Below are 15,262 nucleotides of genomic sequence, written 5' to 3'. Positions count from 1 at the left end.
GGACCACTGTGGTGTCATGTGATCAAGGAACAAAAGAATACCAAGGTTACACATGTCAATAAATTCTACAAAGATAGAAAATATAAACATTGTATTGTGTCAGAAATTGAATAACAACCACAGCAGCTTTGGTCTGAAGATTTTTTATGGACTTAATGACAACTTGCCCTCTGGCCATTAAAAGTTGATAATACACTGCTCCGGACATGGCAATCTTCCCAGGCTGGCCTGGAGATTTTCTTTCTATCTAGTGCCCTTGAAACCCCAAGAGCTACCAGCTTGAGAATGGGCAGTCATGGTTTGGCAAAATATGCCTCCATATTCTTAGTTGGGTTATGGACCTCATGCAAAAAAATAATTGGAAAGGATAACTGTTCTGTCATGATTTATTAATGACAACTAAACTTATGACCAAGAAGAAGTTAAAACACATGTCCAGGAACAAAAGTGATATGATCTATGTCTTAGGACATGAACCAATCCCTGCCTACGGAGTTCTGTATAAATAAAGAAGCACTCTGACTGCCAGTCAGTCAGGATTCCCCTAGTACCCATGCCTGACACGCTTCTTCCTCTCCAACTCCTTGTCTCTACTAAAGGACATGGACATTGCTGGATCTTCCCCCTCCCTGGCACCAGACATACACACATACCACATATACACATTACAAACATACATACACACACAACATATATCACATACATAAAGACCCCCCACACACGACACATCACAAACACACACACAAACACACACACACATATGAACGAGTGGGATTAAAGTATGTTGTATAAAGCAAGAGTAACATCATGCATAAATATGGCTAGTGAGGAGGTGTCCTGTGTAGAGAAGAGACACTTCAGTTATTTGTGAGTAAGTAAGACTATGTAATACTTTCAAGCTTCTATAGTAGGAATAAGATCAATACAGGTGGACAGGTCTGTTAGTGAATTTCATTCAAATAAATATTATTTTTGAACATTTAATTTTTGTTTTTTTAAGACAATAACTCTCTATGTAGCTCTGGCTTCCTTGGAACTACATATGTAAAGTTTGCCTCAAACTCCTAGAGATCCTTCTGTTGCTCCCCACTTCCCCCACCAAGCTGGGATTAAAGACATGGCCACTGTGTGTAACTTTTATTCTCCTGTAGTAATTGTTGTCTTTGAGGTGTACTACATCTGTCTGCTAACCTGGGCCTAGCCTGGAAGCTTGTAGCCTTCATACAATCTAATCTAGGCCTAGAATATTTTTAGTCTCTGAGCTTTCTGCTGAATAAGCTCATCTTTTCTTGTGCTTTTTGAGCTCTGGCTTGTTCCACTCAGCTCTTCAGTCCCAAACTCTTCTTCAAGATGACTGACTCAGTCTGGCTTCTCTATCAGCCTCTGACTTTCTGCTCCTAGAAATCTGTTCTAATCTTCTGGCTCCTTCTCATTCCCTTGGTCTTTCAGTCTTCACCTGTGTCTAGATTGTTCGCTCTTCAACCTGTCTCTGTAACACCCACCCAAAATTGTCCATCTCCTCTCCTTCTCTCTGTACTGCCTTCTTAAGTAGCTTCTCTTGCCTCTCTCTCTCATGAAAGTTGGACATATCTTATTCTGTCTAATATTTCTCTGATTCATTACTTTGTCTGCCACTTAATTAGATGTCACTTTCAAATATGAGTGCTTCCTTCTAAAAGCTAACTTTGCCTTCATTGTTTGGGATCTATGGTGTGTGCTAAGAGATGAGCCACAGCACAACTAGAAACAGGTATTTTTAGTAGATAACATGATCTTGGAGTTCACAGCATGATCAAATATTGTGCAGCAACCATATTTGGTAAAATATTCTTTAAATACGTGCTCAGTGTTTATCAGAGGAAGAGAGAGCTCTGAGAAGATGGTGAAACAGATGTTGAAAGCAGAGTCCTGCTGAGCAATCATCACTTTGCCCAGTGGAACCTCTGTGACTAACCAGATTCCTCTTCTTCAGATGGTTGGCTATTGATCAGCTAGTACATTAACTAACCCTTTACATGTTCCATCTCCATTCTATCAAAATGACATTTTCAATCACATTGGATATTCTTCTTAACAGAGATTCTTATAAATAATTCTTCTCCATCTAAAGACTGTTGAAATGATCTCGTAAAGGCTTTAACTGGAGCTTTTTGGCAGCTCCTTCAATCATGAATTCCCCCATCCCTTCCTACCTCTCTCTTCCTTCTTCCCTGTTTTCTTCCTTCTTGTAGCGGGATATTTTTCCCAGAAGTTGGGAGGAGCTAAGGTGGGAGGAGTAAGGAGAGGAAGATGAGGAGTAAGGATAGGAAGAGGAGAAAGAAGAGGAGGAGCTAGGGGAGAGAGGAGGAGAGAGAGGGGAACATGGAAGCAGATATGCACCTGTCTCTAGCAGTCAAAGGTAGTAGATATATCTAGGTTGGATATTGGGTTACACCTCTGATTGTGTGGACATCTTATTATTGAGCATTACCAAACACATAAAGCCTTTGGATAATCGTTAAGCGTTAGAGTCTCATTCCTACCAGGCCCGTGTGAATGGCAGGATGGTCTGGGCACAGCCCAGCCTTGTGAAAGCAGCATGGAAGATTGGCAGAGCCATCTCCCACACTGGCATCTCATGGGTGGCAGGGCCGGTGTCTTTGGTCGCCTGTGCTGATGCGCTGGCTGAACTGAACAGTGGCGGTATGCCACCACCCAGGGAACATGGTGGCTGATTGAGAAAAGCCAGATTGAATGCCGCTGGTTTAAATAATTACAGCAACACCTTCTTTTTCAGACAGAGTGTCGCTCTGGATCTCAGGTCGGGCATCAACTCACTATGCTCCTACCTTAGCCTCATGAGTGTTGGGATCACAGTAAGACACCACCATACCAAATACAACACATTGAAAGCATTCCCCACAGGGGCTGGAGGTTTGGCTCCACAGTTAAGAGCACTTGCTGCTCTTGTGAAGGCCTCAAGTTTGCTCTCAGCACCCACATGGCAATTCATGAGTCTGAGCTGAGGCACATTTATTGGACAACTAAACTAGTCAATTTGTGAGCTTCCTGTGAGAGAAATTTAGTGGGAGGCCCTCACAAGGAATTTTAACACCAGTCTGGAAGATCAAGCATCCTCTTCTGGCTTCTATGAGAACCAGGCAAGCATGCAGCACACACACATACATCAAAGCAAAATAATCACATACATAAAACAGGCATTATAAAAAAGAGAATCATCATCTGGAATGAAGTCTGATGACTGACAAAGCCTGATGAAACAGGAAAATAAGTCAGAGAGCACCATGTAGGTGGTTGCTGGAGTAAACGAGGCATGTGTTAGTCATGGACAAGTGCAGAGAAAGTGACATTGGAAATTCCAGGAAAAGTTGCCAACTGTGGAACTAGAGTAATAGGGACTATGTGTGTGACAAGAGTGTGTGATAAGGTCAAAGAAAGAGTTAGTGAGAAGGAGAACGTTAGGGAGATAGTCTAGACACAGGAAGAGAGAATCAATGTACTTCCAGGAAATTAGTCAAATTAGCTGGTAATTATATTACAGAACCAAAACGTGTATTTTACTTCAAAAGCTACTTTACTACAACTTGTCTCAATCTTCATTTCATTGCTTAGGCTGCAAACCACTCACGTGGTAGGATCACTGAAAATGTATTACCCAGTAGGTGTTACATTATAAAGGCCACATAAGCCTGAGCTGAGGTGGAGGCACATTTATTGGACAACTAAACTAGCCAATTTGTAAGCTCCCTGTGAGAGCAATTCAGTGAGAGAACCTCTCTGCACAAATGAAGTAGAAACAATGGGCATGGTGACATTCACATTTAATCCCAGCTATCAAGAAGAAGCAAAGCAGGCAGAGCTCTTGTGAGTTCAGGGCTAACCTGATTTACACAGCAAGTACCAGAGATGTCAGGGCTTCATACTGACATCTTGCAAACAGCAACTATAGCAACAGTAGCAAAAATGAAGTACAACTGAAGAGGACACCTCTAGTTTCTGCATGCATGCAACCTCATGTACCCACATGCATGTATGCACACATATGCACCCATATACACCTATATAAATCAATGCACACACCCACAGGAATACGTACATATAAAATACACACACAATTTGAAGAATCCTCCAATGAACTAAATAGAAAGTAATCTACAAAATTTTCTTTGTTTCACATTGCATTTATATGACATATCCTGTAAAACCTTAGTGTAGAGTTGTCGTGTCTCTAAGCCATGTTTTTAAACATAAGACATGTTGCCAGTTTAAAATACACATAAAAGCAGTAGCATATTGCTAGTCACAGTTAGTATAGCTGTGACTCAACACTGGGACCAAAAGCAACTTGGGAAGGGAAGGGTTTACTTCACTCACAGTTCCATACAATAGTTCATCTTCAAAAGCATCGAGTGTAGGAACTCAAGCAGGGCTGGAACCTGGGGGCCGGATGCAGAGGCCATGCAAGGGTGCTGCTTACTGACTTGCTCCTCATGGTGTGCTCTGTTTGCTTTCTTATAGAACCCAGGACCACCAGGCCAGATGGGAACCCCACCACCACACAATGGGCTGGAGCTTCCCTCATCAATCACTGACTGAGACAGTACTGGACAGGCTTGTCTACAACCTAATCTTATGGAGGTATTTTCTCAATTGAGTCTTCCTCCCCTCTAATGATTCTAGCTCATGTCAAATTGACATAAAACTAACCAGGACACATGTACCCTCTTCTTCAGGTTGAGATTCCCCTAGACTCCCTCCCCTCCATGCCCAGAAGAGTACTCTTACCTTGTTTCTACTTATCTGACTTATATCCAGCTCCTCCAGAGTTTGAAGTTGGCACAGTTCAATGGGAAATATGTGAAATCACTGTTTGACAAGTTTAACTTCTGGATACTTTTCAGTTTGAATATTTCTGAAGGTATTTTCTGTAACTGATTTTCTGAAATATCAAGCAATTGAAAGCTTTTTAAAGAACACTGTTCCCTTGGGAAAATCTTATTATCAGACAGAATGAGAACATGGAGTGATACCACAGCAGAGATACAGAGTGGGACTGTCTTTATTTGTTTTTTAGCAAGATCTAGGTATTCAAGGTTAATGAGAGAACATAAATGTTCTGAAAATATAGTAAGTTTGTTTCTATTCAACTCTAAATGAAGCAGCTGCTTATTGAACGATATGTCCACAGGAATTTATGAAATATAATTTCCATTAAAACTCAAGTAGTTGAATGACTGTAAAGCAAAAAACCCCACTGTAAAGTACATTCTATTGTTATAACTCAATTCAACTCTTGTTATTTTGCTGCAGTTTTGTTTTTATTTCTATAGGAACATGTGTGATTTGATTGCCTGAAAACTCCAGGATGTGTACATTACTACCCTAGAATTCCCTTACACTGGAGCACGGAGCCTTCACAGGACCAAGGGCCTTTCCTCCCACTGATGCTCAACAAGGCCATCCTCTGCTACTTATACAGCTGGAGCCATGGGTCCCTCCATTTGTACTCCTTGGTAGGTGGTTTGGTCCCTAGGAGCTCTGTGGGATCTGATTGGTTGATACTATTGTTCTTTCTATGAGACTGCAAACCCCTTCAGTTCCTTCAGTCCTTTCTCTAATACCTCCACTGGGGATCCCATTGGGACCCTGTGCTCAGTCCAAAGTTTGGTTGTGAGCATTTGCATCTGTATTTGTCAGGCTCTGGCGGAGCCTCTCAGGAGGCAGCTATATCAGGCTCCTGACAGCATGCACTTCTTGGCATCCACAATAGTGTCTGTTTGGTGACTGTATATGGGATGGATCCTCAGGTGGCACAGTCTTTGGATGGACTTTCTATCAGTCTCTGTTCCATACTTTGTCTCCATATTTTCTCCAGTGGGTATTTTGTTCCCCTTTCTAAGAAGGACCAAAGCACCCACACGTTGGTCTTCCTTATTCTTGAACTTCATGTGGTCTGTCAATTGTATCTTGGGTATTCCAAGCATTTGGGCTAATATCTAATTATCAGTGAGTACATATCATGTATGTTCTTTTGTGACTGGGTTACCTCACTCAGGATGATATTTTCTAGTTCCATCCATTTGCCTACGAATTCCATGAATTCATTGTTTTTAACAGCTGAGTAGTACTCCACTGTGCACTTTGGGAGGGGCTGTAATGACCTATGTGACTGAACAATGTAAATCCATGGAGACTAGACTGTGCGTGAGGACCCTGGCCTCTAGGAACGTGGCCAAACACCTGCGGTTTTTCCCTTGAATTCTTGGGGTTCCAGGCCCACGCCCAACCAAGAACCAAGATACCCTTAAGCAGTCCCACACTGTATGACAAAAACCTCAAGTCTCTGAAGAAAGAAATCAAAGACGATCTCAGAAAGATGGAAAGATCTCCCATGCTCATGGATTGGCAGGACTAATATAGTAAAAATGGCCATCTTGCCAAAAGCAGTCTACAGATTCAATGCAATCTGCATCAAAATTCCAACTCAATTCTTCATAGAGTTAGAAAAGGAAATTCTCAAATTCATTTGGAATAACACAAAACCCAGGATAGCAAAAACTATTCTTAACAATAAATGAACTTCTGGGGGAATCACCATCCCTGACCTCAAGCTGTATTACAGAGCAGTAGTGATAAAACCTGCACAGTATCTGTACAGAGACAGGCAGGTAGATTAATGGAATAGAACTGAAGACCCAGAAATGAACCCTATCATTACTTGATCTTTGACAAAGGGGAAAAAGTGGGGAAAAAGTCAGCATTTTTAACAAATGGTGCTGGTTCTTCTGAATGCAAATGGACCTATTCTTATCTCCTTGTACAAAGCTCAAGTCCAAGTGGATCAAGGACCTCCACATAAAACTAGATACACTGAAACTAATAGAGCCTCCAACATATTTTCTTAGGAAGTTCTTCTAAGCAGAGGCAGATTCTCTGAATTCAAGGCCAGCCTGGTCTTCAGAATGAGTTGCAAGACAGCTGGGGCTACACAGAGAAACCCTGTCTCAAAAACAAAACAAAAAGCTCTTATTCCAGTTGATACTGAAAACCAATGTAAAAGAAAATAGAAGGTTTATGTATACAGTATTGTCCCTTTGAAGACTCCCTGGGGGGAAGCAGATTTTTGTGTCATTGTATCTGTCCTGTTTCTTTATTTACCTTTCAGATAAATAACACTCTAGATTTCTTGCCTTGGGTTTGCAGATTTGTTATTTGAGAAGCAAACGGTCACAGTGTTTTTTGGAAAGTGGAATTATACTCAAAATTATTTATTGTGATATGGAATACTTCTATGTAAGTGCATTGACATAAATGCTAGTGATTTCTTGCTGTTTTCTTTTTTGTCTTGTTTTACTTCTCATAGAAATGTTTGTACTTTTTTTTATCATTGTCTTTTATGAAATATAATGTTCTAAAGACAAAAGAGATAAAAAAGAAGTTCTTCTATATTAATATCACTAAGACTAAGAGATTCCAAATTTACACAGTGGGAAACTTTCTTTGGTATGCTTTGCAATAAATTATTATCAAAGTTAAGCAGCCCGAGTTTTTTGAAACTCTCAATTTTGGGTGAAATGGCTTCCAATTTATTGTCAGCTAGAGGAAGTTCTTTTATTTTGGGCAACTGAAAAATTTCCACAGCCCCAAAATTAAGTTTATTGTGATCCATTAAGAGGTTTCCTAAATTTTTTAGTTCCCTAACTTCTTTTGGCAAACTGCCTGTCGTGTTTACAGTAAGGTTTAGAGAATTTAATTTTGGAAGAAAGAATACTGATTTAGAAAGTATTGTTATTGGTTATACTCCAGATTGAAAATTTTCAAATTTTTCAAACTAGACAAAGAATCTGTTACATACATTAACATATTTTTACCAAAATTTAAAGTCCCCAAATACCTAATATTTTCTAAGCCAGAAGTTTAAGTCTTAATATGATTACTTTTCAAAAAGATTGCCTCATATTCAAAAGTTGTAATAGTTCTTTGGGTATGTGTATCTAGTTGTAAGTGGCATTTAGTGTCCTTAAATTATGAAGCAACTGAATTTCCTATGAACCTACAGGACAAATGCTGATATAACATATAATTAGAAGCACGATGAACATGTTGAAATTACACACAAGGCTAACTGTAAGAATCCGGTTGCAGTTTGGACAGACAACAGCAGAGGCCGATTCGGTTCCACAGGAGGGGATTTATTTAGGGGGAGAGAGAGAGAGAGAGAGAGAGAGAGAGAGAGAGAGAGAGAGAGAGAGAGAGAGAGAAGCGGGGGAAATGGCGAACAGAAGAGAAAAGAAAAAGAGGTTGGAGTGGTCCCAACTATTTAAGTGGGTTCAGACTTATACTAACACTAACCACAGATCTTCACCACTCACTCGGCCACTCCAAATCTAGCTGTGGCCACCTTCTGCCCACCTGCTCCATTTCTGGCAGACCGCATACATCTTCTTCTCCTCAGTTCCCTCCTCCTACTCATGGCTTTATCCCAGAACTCAACTGCAGCCTGCACTCACTGGCATCCCCAAGGCCAGTCTGACTAGGCAAACAGATAGGCTAACTTCAGATCTTCCTTCCAATCCTCCAAGTCCAACACCCAGTCATGTCAAGCTCTGTAGCAAACCTTCTATTGTGGCTTCTCCTTGCTCTCTGCCTTCATTCCCAGGGAATGAAGCAGGTTCCAGTGGAATACCCTGATTTTTTTCTGGGGTTCTCTAGTAGCCCCAGCACTGCTCCCAGCCCACCATCCAGATTGCTCAATGTCATCTCCCAATACCCAGAAACACATTTTACCTGAACCCTAAGAGGCCACATCTATCAGGATCCCAAAAGTGTCACACATAGTGAGAGCCTGTCTTAGAAAGACAGAACAGAGAGACAGACAGAAGGAAGGAAGGAAGGAAGGAAGGAAGGAAGGAAGGAAGGAAGGTAGAAAAGAAAGAAAGAAAGAGATCATAGTCATCATATCCTATTGAGAGCCTGAAAACTTTCCTTTGGGATTGATTAGAATCAAGAGTGAATGACATCATCAACCTTACTGTTTAACACAACATTGACTTCTTTCTTTCTTTCTTTCTTTCTTTCTTTCTTTCTTTCTTCCTTTCTTTCCTTCTTTCTTTCTTTCTTCCTTTCTGTTTTTTTTTCCTTTTGAGACAGAGGCTTACTGTGCAGCCCTGACTGGTTCAGCACACACCATTTAGAACAGGCAGTCTTTAAACTAACAGAGATCTGCCCATTGAGTACTGAGATCAAAGTCATGTGCCATCATGCTTAGCTTTTTTGGGGCAAGAGAGTTTAAATGAGATATTAGGTTAACATCCAAATTAGTGGGTTTTATGATAGCATTTTTACATATTTATTCTTTGTTTGAGATAGAAACTCATGTATCCTAGTTTGGCCTTTTACTACGTAGCTGAGTATGCCTTTGTACTTCCCATCCTCCTGCCTCTACCTCCTGAGTGCTTGGATTATGGGTATGTGCTACCACATCTGATTTCTGTGGCGCTGGGGATTGATTGATCAGGGATTGTATGTATACTGGGCAAGGCACTCGACTGATTGAGCTGCACCCCAGCTCCACACACATTGTTCTTACTCCTGCCCTTTCCCCTCCTCTCCTACGCTTTCTCTCCTACAGTCTGTCTGCCACACTCTCTGACCTGAAGTTATTCTTTTACTCAGATACCCCAAGTCTCAGAAATAGTTTCCTTACAGAGTGCTTAATGTCTTCATCTATTTTCTGTTACTATAACAAAAAACAACAGACTTGGGCAATTATAAACAATGTAACTATCCAGCCCACAGTTCTGATAACTAAAGGGTTCAAGATGAAGGAGTTGCATCTGGTGACTAAATGTTTGTTGCATCACACAATAGAGAGAGTTCATGCTCCTAGACTTTAACTCTTTCTTTCTCTTCTTATAAAGCCACCAATGCTATTATGAGCCCATCCCATGATTCCATCTAACCGTAACTATCTCCTAAAGGTCTCATTTCCAAACACCATCCATGTGAATTTGGGGAAGAAGTTCTTATCCATGAACTGTTAGGATACACATTCACACCATAGCACCATTTTTACTATATTAATCCTGCCAATCCACGAGAGTGGGATTTTTCCATCTTCTGAGATCTTTGATTTCTTTCTTCATAGACTTGAAGTTCTTGTCGTACAGATCTTTCACTTGCTCAGTTAGATTCACACCAAGGTATTTTATATTATTTGTGACTATTGTGAAGGGTGTCATTTCCCTAATTTGGTTCTCGGCCTGTTTATCTTTCAAATAAAGGAAGGCTACTGATTTGTTTGAATTGATTTTATAACCAGCCACTTCACTGAAGTATTTTTAATCAGGTTTAGGAATTCTACGGTGAAAGTTTTGGAGTCACTTAAGTATACTATCATATCATTTGCAAACAGTGAAATTTTGACTTCTTCCTTTTTCTATTTGTATTCCTTTGACTTGCTTTTGTTGTCTAATTGCTCTGGCTAGGACTTCCAGTACTATATTGAATAGGTAGGGAGAGAGTGGACAGCCTTGTCTAGTCCCTGATTTTAGTGGGATTGCTTCAAGTTTCTCTCCATTTAGTTTGATGTTGGCTACTGGCTTGCTGTTTATTGCTTTTATTATGTTTAGGTATGGGCCTGGAATTCCTGATCTTTCTAAGACTTTTACCATGAAGGGATGTTGAATTTTGTCAAATGCTTTCTCATCATCTAGCGAGATGATCATGTGGGTTTTTTCTTTGAGTTTGTTTATATAGTGGATTCTGTTGATGGATTTCTGAATATTCAACCATCCCTGCATTCCTGGGATAAAGCCTACTTGATCATGATGGATGATTGTTTTGATGTGTTTTTGGATTTGATTTTTGAGAATTTTATTGAGTATTTTTTGCATCGATATTCATAAGGGAGATTGGTCTGAAGTTTTCTTTCTTTTGTGGGTCTTTGTGAGGTTTTGGTATGAGTATGATTGTCGCTTCATAGAATGAATTGGGTAGTGTTCCTTCTGTTTCTATTTTGTGGAATAGTTTGAAGAGAATTGGTATTAGGTCTTCCTTGAATGGCTGATAGAATGCTGTACTAAAACCACCTGGTTCTGGGCTTTATTTGGTGAGGAGACTTTTTTTTGAGGGGTATATACTTTATTGAAAACTTTAAATGCTCTTCAGAGAGTACATCACATCTTCAATCAGGCTCTGTGTGGCCTACATGGAAAACTGAGCTCTCAGCATGGAGAGGTCAGTGCAGAGTGCGGAGTTTGGCTAAAGGGCCACTCACGACCCATGCTCTTCTGCCATCTTGTTAGCTTTTGCCACAGCTTCTTCAATGGGTCCCACCATGTAGAAGGCTTGTTCTGGGAGGTGGTCATAGTCACCTGCTAAAATCTTCTGGAATCCTTTAATGGTCTCCTTCAGGGGCACCAGCTTTTCCATGTGACCTGTGAAGACCTCAGCGACCTGGAATGGCTGAGACAAGAAGCGCTGTATCTTCCTTGCCCGGGACACAGTCAGTTTATCTTCGTCAGAAAGTTCATCCATACCCAAGATGGCAATGATGTCCTGGAGAGACTTGTAGTCCTGCAGGATTTTCTGCACCCCTCGGGCAACATCATAATGCTCACTGCCAACAATGTTGGGGTCCATAATTCGAGAGGTGGAGTCCAGTGGATCCACAGCTAGATAGATGCCCAACTCAGCAATAGCATGGGACAGCACAGTGGTAGCATCCAAATGGGCAAACGTAGTTGCAGGGGCAGGGTCAGTCAGGTCATCAGCAGCCACATAGATAGCCTGCATGGAGGTGATAGATCCCTTCTTGGTGGTCGTGATCCTTTCCTGCATTGTACCCATGTCAGTGGCTAGGGTTGGCTGGTAGCCTACAGCAGAAGGGATTCTGCCCAATAAGGCAGATACCTCGGAGCCAGCCTGGGTGAAGCAGAGGATGTTGTCAATAAACAGCAGGACATCCTGGCCTTCCTGGTCTCTGAAGTATTCAGCAATGGTCAGACCAGTCAGAGCTACCCGGGCTCGAGCACTAGGCGGCTTGTTCATCTGCCCATATACCAACACTACCTTGGAAGTGGTATCTTTTAGGTTGATAACACCAGATTCAATCACTTCATGGTATAAATCATTGCCCTCACGGGTCCTCTCACCAACACCAGCAAACACAGAGTAACCACCATGGGCTTTAGCAACATTGTTGATTAACTCCATGATCAGTACAGCCTTTCTAACACCAGCACCTCCGAAGAGTCCGATTTTCCCATCCTTGGCGTATGGCGCCAGCAGATCCACAACCTTTATGCCAGTCACCAGAATTTCCTGTTCAACACTCATCTCTGACCTCAGAAGCCTCGGCATGAATAGGAGCGAATTGTTTGGTTTTGATAGGACCTCTCTCATCAATAGGTTCTCCAATGACATTCATGATTCTGCCCAAGGTTTCAGGACCAACAGGAATTTTGATTGGTGCCCCTGAATCCAGTACTTTCCGGCACCTAACCAAGCCTTCAGTGCCATCCATAGCAATTGTTCTGACCGTGCTCTCCCCTAAACACTGGGCCACCTCCAAAACCAGTCTGCTGTCGCTGCCTTGCACTTCCAGGGCATTTAGAATAGGTGGTAAGCCCTCATCGAATTGGACGTTCACCACGGCCGATGACTGCCACGTTTCGCCCGGTGGCGGTGCCTGCCTTCGGGGCCGCATACGCCTGCGCCTCATAATCTCTGGCAGGATGGACCCCAGCGGGAGCAGCTAGCAGTAGAAGGTGCGTCAGTGGCACCACCGCCGAAGGGCTGAGTCCCCGCAAGGCCACAGAGGCTGAGGCCGAGGCCACACGCCCCACAAGACTCAACATGGCAGAGTCCGGGTGGAAACTGGTGAGGAGACTTAATGACTGCTGCTATTTCTTTAGGGGTTATGGAACAGTTAAGATGGTTTATCTTCTCCTGATTTAACTTTGGTACTTGGTGTCTGTCTAGAAAATTGTTTATTTCATCCAGATTTTCCAGTTTTGTTGAGTATAGGCTTTTGTAGTAGAAGCTGATGATTTTTTGAATTTCCTCAGTTTCAGTTGTTATGTCTCCCTTTTCAGTTCTGATTTTATTAATTTGGATACTGTCTCTGTGCCCTCTGGTTAGTCTGACTAAGGGTTTATCTATCTTGTTGATTTTCTCAAAGAACCAGCTCCTGATTTTGTTGATGTTTTGTATACTTCTTCTTGTTTCTACTTGGTTGATTTCAGCCCTGAGTTTGATTATTTCCTGCCTTCTACTCCTCTTGGGTGTATTTGCCTCTTTTTGGTCTAGGGCTTTCAGGTGTGCTGTCAAGTTGTTAGTGTGTGCTCTCTCCAATTTCTTTTTGTAGGCACTTAGAGCTATGAGTTTCCTCTTTATCACTGCCTTCACGGAGTCCCACAAGTTTTGGTATGATGTGTCCTCATTTTCCTTAAATTCTAAAAAGTCTTTTATTTCTTTCTTTATTTCTTCCTTGACCAAGTCATCAATGAGTAGAGAGTTGTTCAGTTTCCATGTGCACGTGGGTTTTCCATTGTTTTTGTCATTAATGAAGACCAACCTTAGTCCATGGTGATCTGATAGGATGCAAGGGATTATTTCAATCTTTTTGTATCTGTTGAGGCCTGTTTTGTGACCAATTATATGGTCTATTTTGGAGAAGGTACCATGTGGTGCAGAGCAAATGGTATATTTTTTTGTTTTAGGATGAAATGTTCTATAGATATCTGTTAAATCCATTTGGTTCACAACTTCTGTTAGTTTCACTGTGTCTCTGTTTAGTTTCTGATTCCATGATCTGTCCATTGCTGAGAGTGGGGTATTGAAATCACCCACTATTATTGTGTGAGGTGCAATGCATGCTTTGAACTTTAGTAAAGTTTCTTTTATGTATGTGGGTGCCCTTGCTTTTGGAGCATAGATGTTCAGAATTGAGAGTTCATCTTGGTAGATTTTTCCTTTGATAAGTATGAAGTGTCCTACCTTATTCTTTTTGATTACTTTTGATTGAAAGTTGATTTTATTTGATATTATAATGGTTACTCCAGCGTGTTTCTTGGGACTATTTTCTTGGAAAATTGTTTTTCAGCCTTTTACTCTGAGGTAGTGTGTGTCTTTGTCACTGAGGTGCATTTCCTGTATGCAGCAAAATTCTGGGTCCTGTTTATGTATCTAGTCTGATAGTCTACGTCTTTTTATTGGGGAATTGAGTCCATTGATGTTAAGAGATATTAAAGAAAAATGATTGTTGCTTCCTGTTATTTTCGTTATTAGAGGTGGAATTATGTTTGTGTAGCTATCTTCTTTTGGAGTTGTCGAAAGATTACTTTCTTGCTTTTTCTAAGTAGTAGTTTCCCAGGTAGTTGTGTCCTGGATTTCCTGGATGTTTTAGATGAGGAGCTTTTTGCATTTTCTTTGTCAGGTGTGTCAGTGTTTTCCATGGTATCTTCTGCACATGAAATTCTCTCTTCTATGTCTTGTATTCTGTTGGTATACTTCTGTCTATGACTCCTGATCTCTTTCCTAGGTTTTCTATCTCCAGCATAGTCTCCTTTTGAGATTTCGTTATTGTTTCTACTTTTATTTTTAGATCCTGGATGGTTTTGTTTAAATCCTTCACCTGTTTGGTTGTGTTTTCTTGCAGTTCTTTACGGGATTTTTGTGTTTTCTCTTTAAGAGCTTCTACCTGTTTACCTGTGTTCTTCCTTACTTCTTTAACAGAGTTATTTATATTCTTCTTAAAGTCCTCTGTCATCATCATGAGAAGTGAATTTAATTATGAATGTTGCTTTTCTGGTGTGATGGGGTGTCCAGGGCTTGCTATGGTTGGAGAACCGGTTTCTAATGATGCCAAATAACTTTGGTTTCTGTTGCTTATGTTCTTGTGATTGCCTTTCACCATCTGGTTAATTTTAGTGCTACCTGCACTCACTATCTCTGACTGAATCCTGTCTTTCCAGGTATCTTGCTTGTGTAAGAACTCCTCAGAGTTCAGATGTCTCTGTATTCCTGTGATCCTGAGCTCCTGGGTGGAAGAACTGTTGGGACTTAGGCTTCCTCTGGGATCCTGAAATCCTGCTGCTTTGAGTGCAGTCGTTCCTTCAGTGCTCTGAGTGCACTGATTCCTCTAGGATGGCTCAGGATATGGTAGCTTCTCAGAAGCAACTGAGCTAGGTGTCTGCTCCAGCCAAAAGGACCAATCAATGGGGGGAAGGGAAGTGGTATTCCAGAGCAGTGGGGTTTG

At 41.3% G+C, this 15,262-nt stretch overlaps 2 pseudogenes; both read right to left on the bottom strand.

Moving 5' to 3' along the window:
* Nucleotides 1-8,421, bottom strand: part of LOC114630202 — a 34,885-nt pseudogene extending 26,464 nt beyond the window's left edge.
* A 2,705-nt stretch (nucleotides 8,422-11,126) lies between these two features.
* On the bottom strand, nucleotides 11,127-12,860 carry LOC114630207 (annotated as a pseudogene).
* Between the last annotated feature and the right edge of the window lie 2,402 nt (nucleotides 12,861-15,262).

Source organism: Grammomys surdaster, unplaced genomic scaffold (assembly GCF_004785775.1).
Source record: "Grammomys surdaster isolate TR1022 unplaced genomic scaffold, NIH_TR_1.0 333, whole genome shotgun sequence".
Lineage (NCBI taxonomy): Eukaryota > Metazoa > Chordata > Mammalia > Rodentia > Muridae > Grammomys > Grammomys surdaster.
The sequence above is the reverse complement of the archived record's forward strand: the minus strand, read 5'-3'. Positions and strand labels throughout refer to the sequence as shown.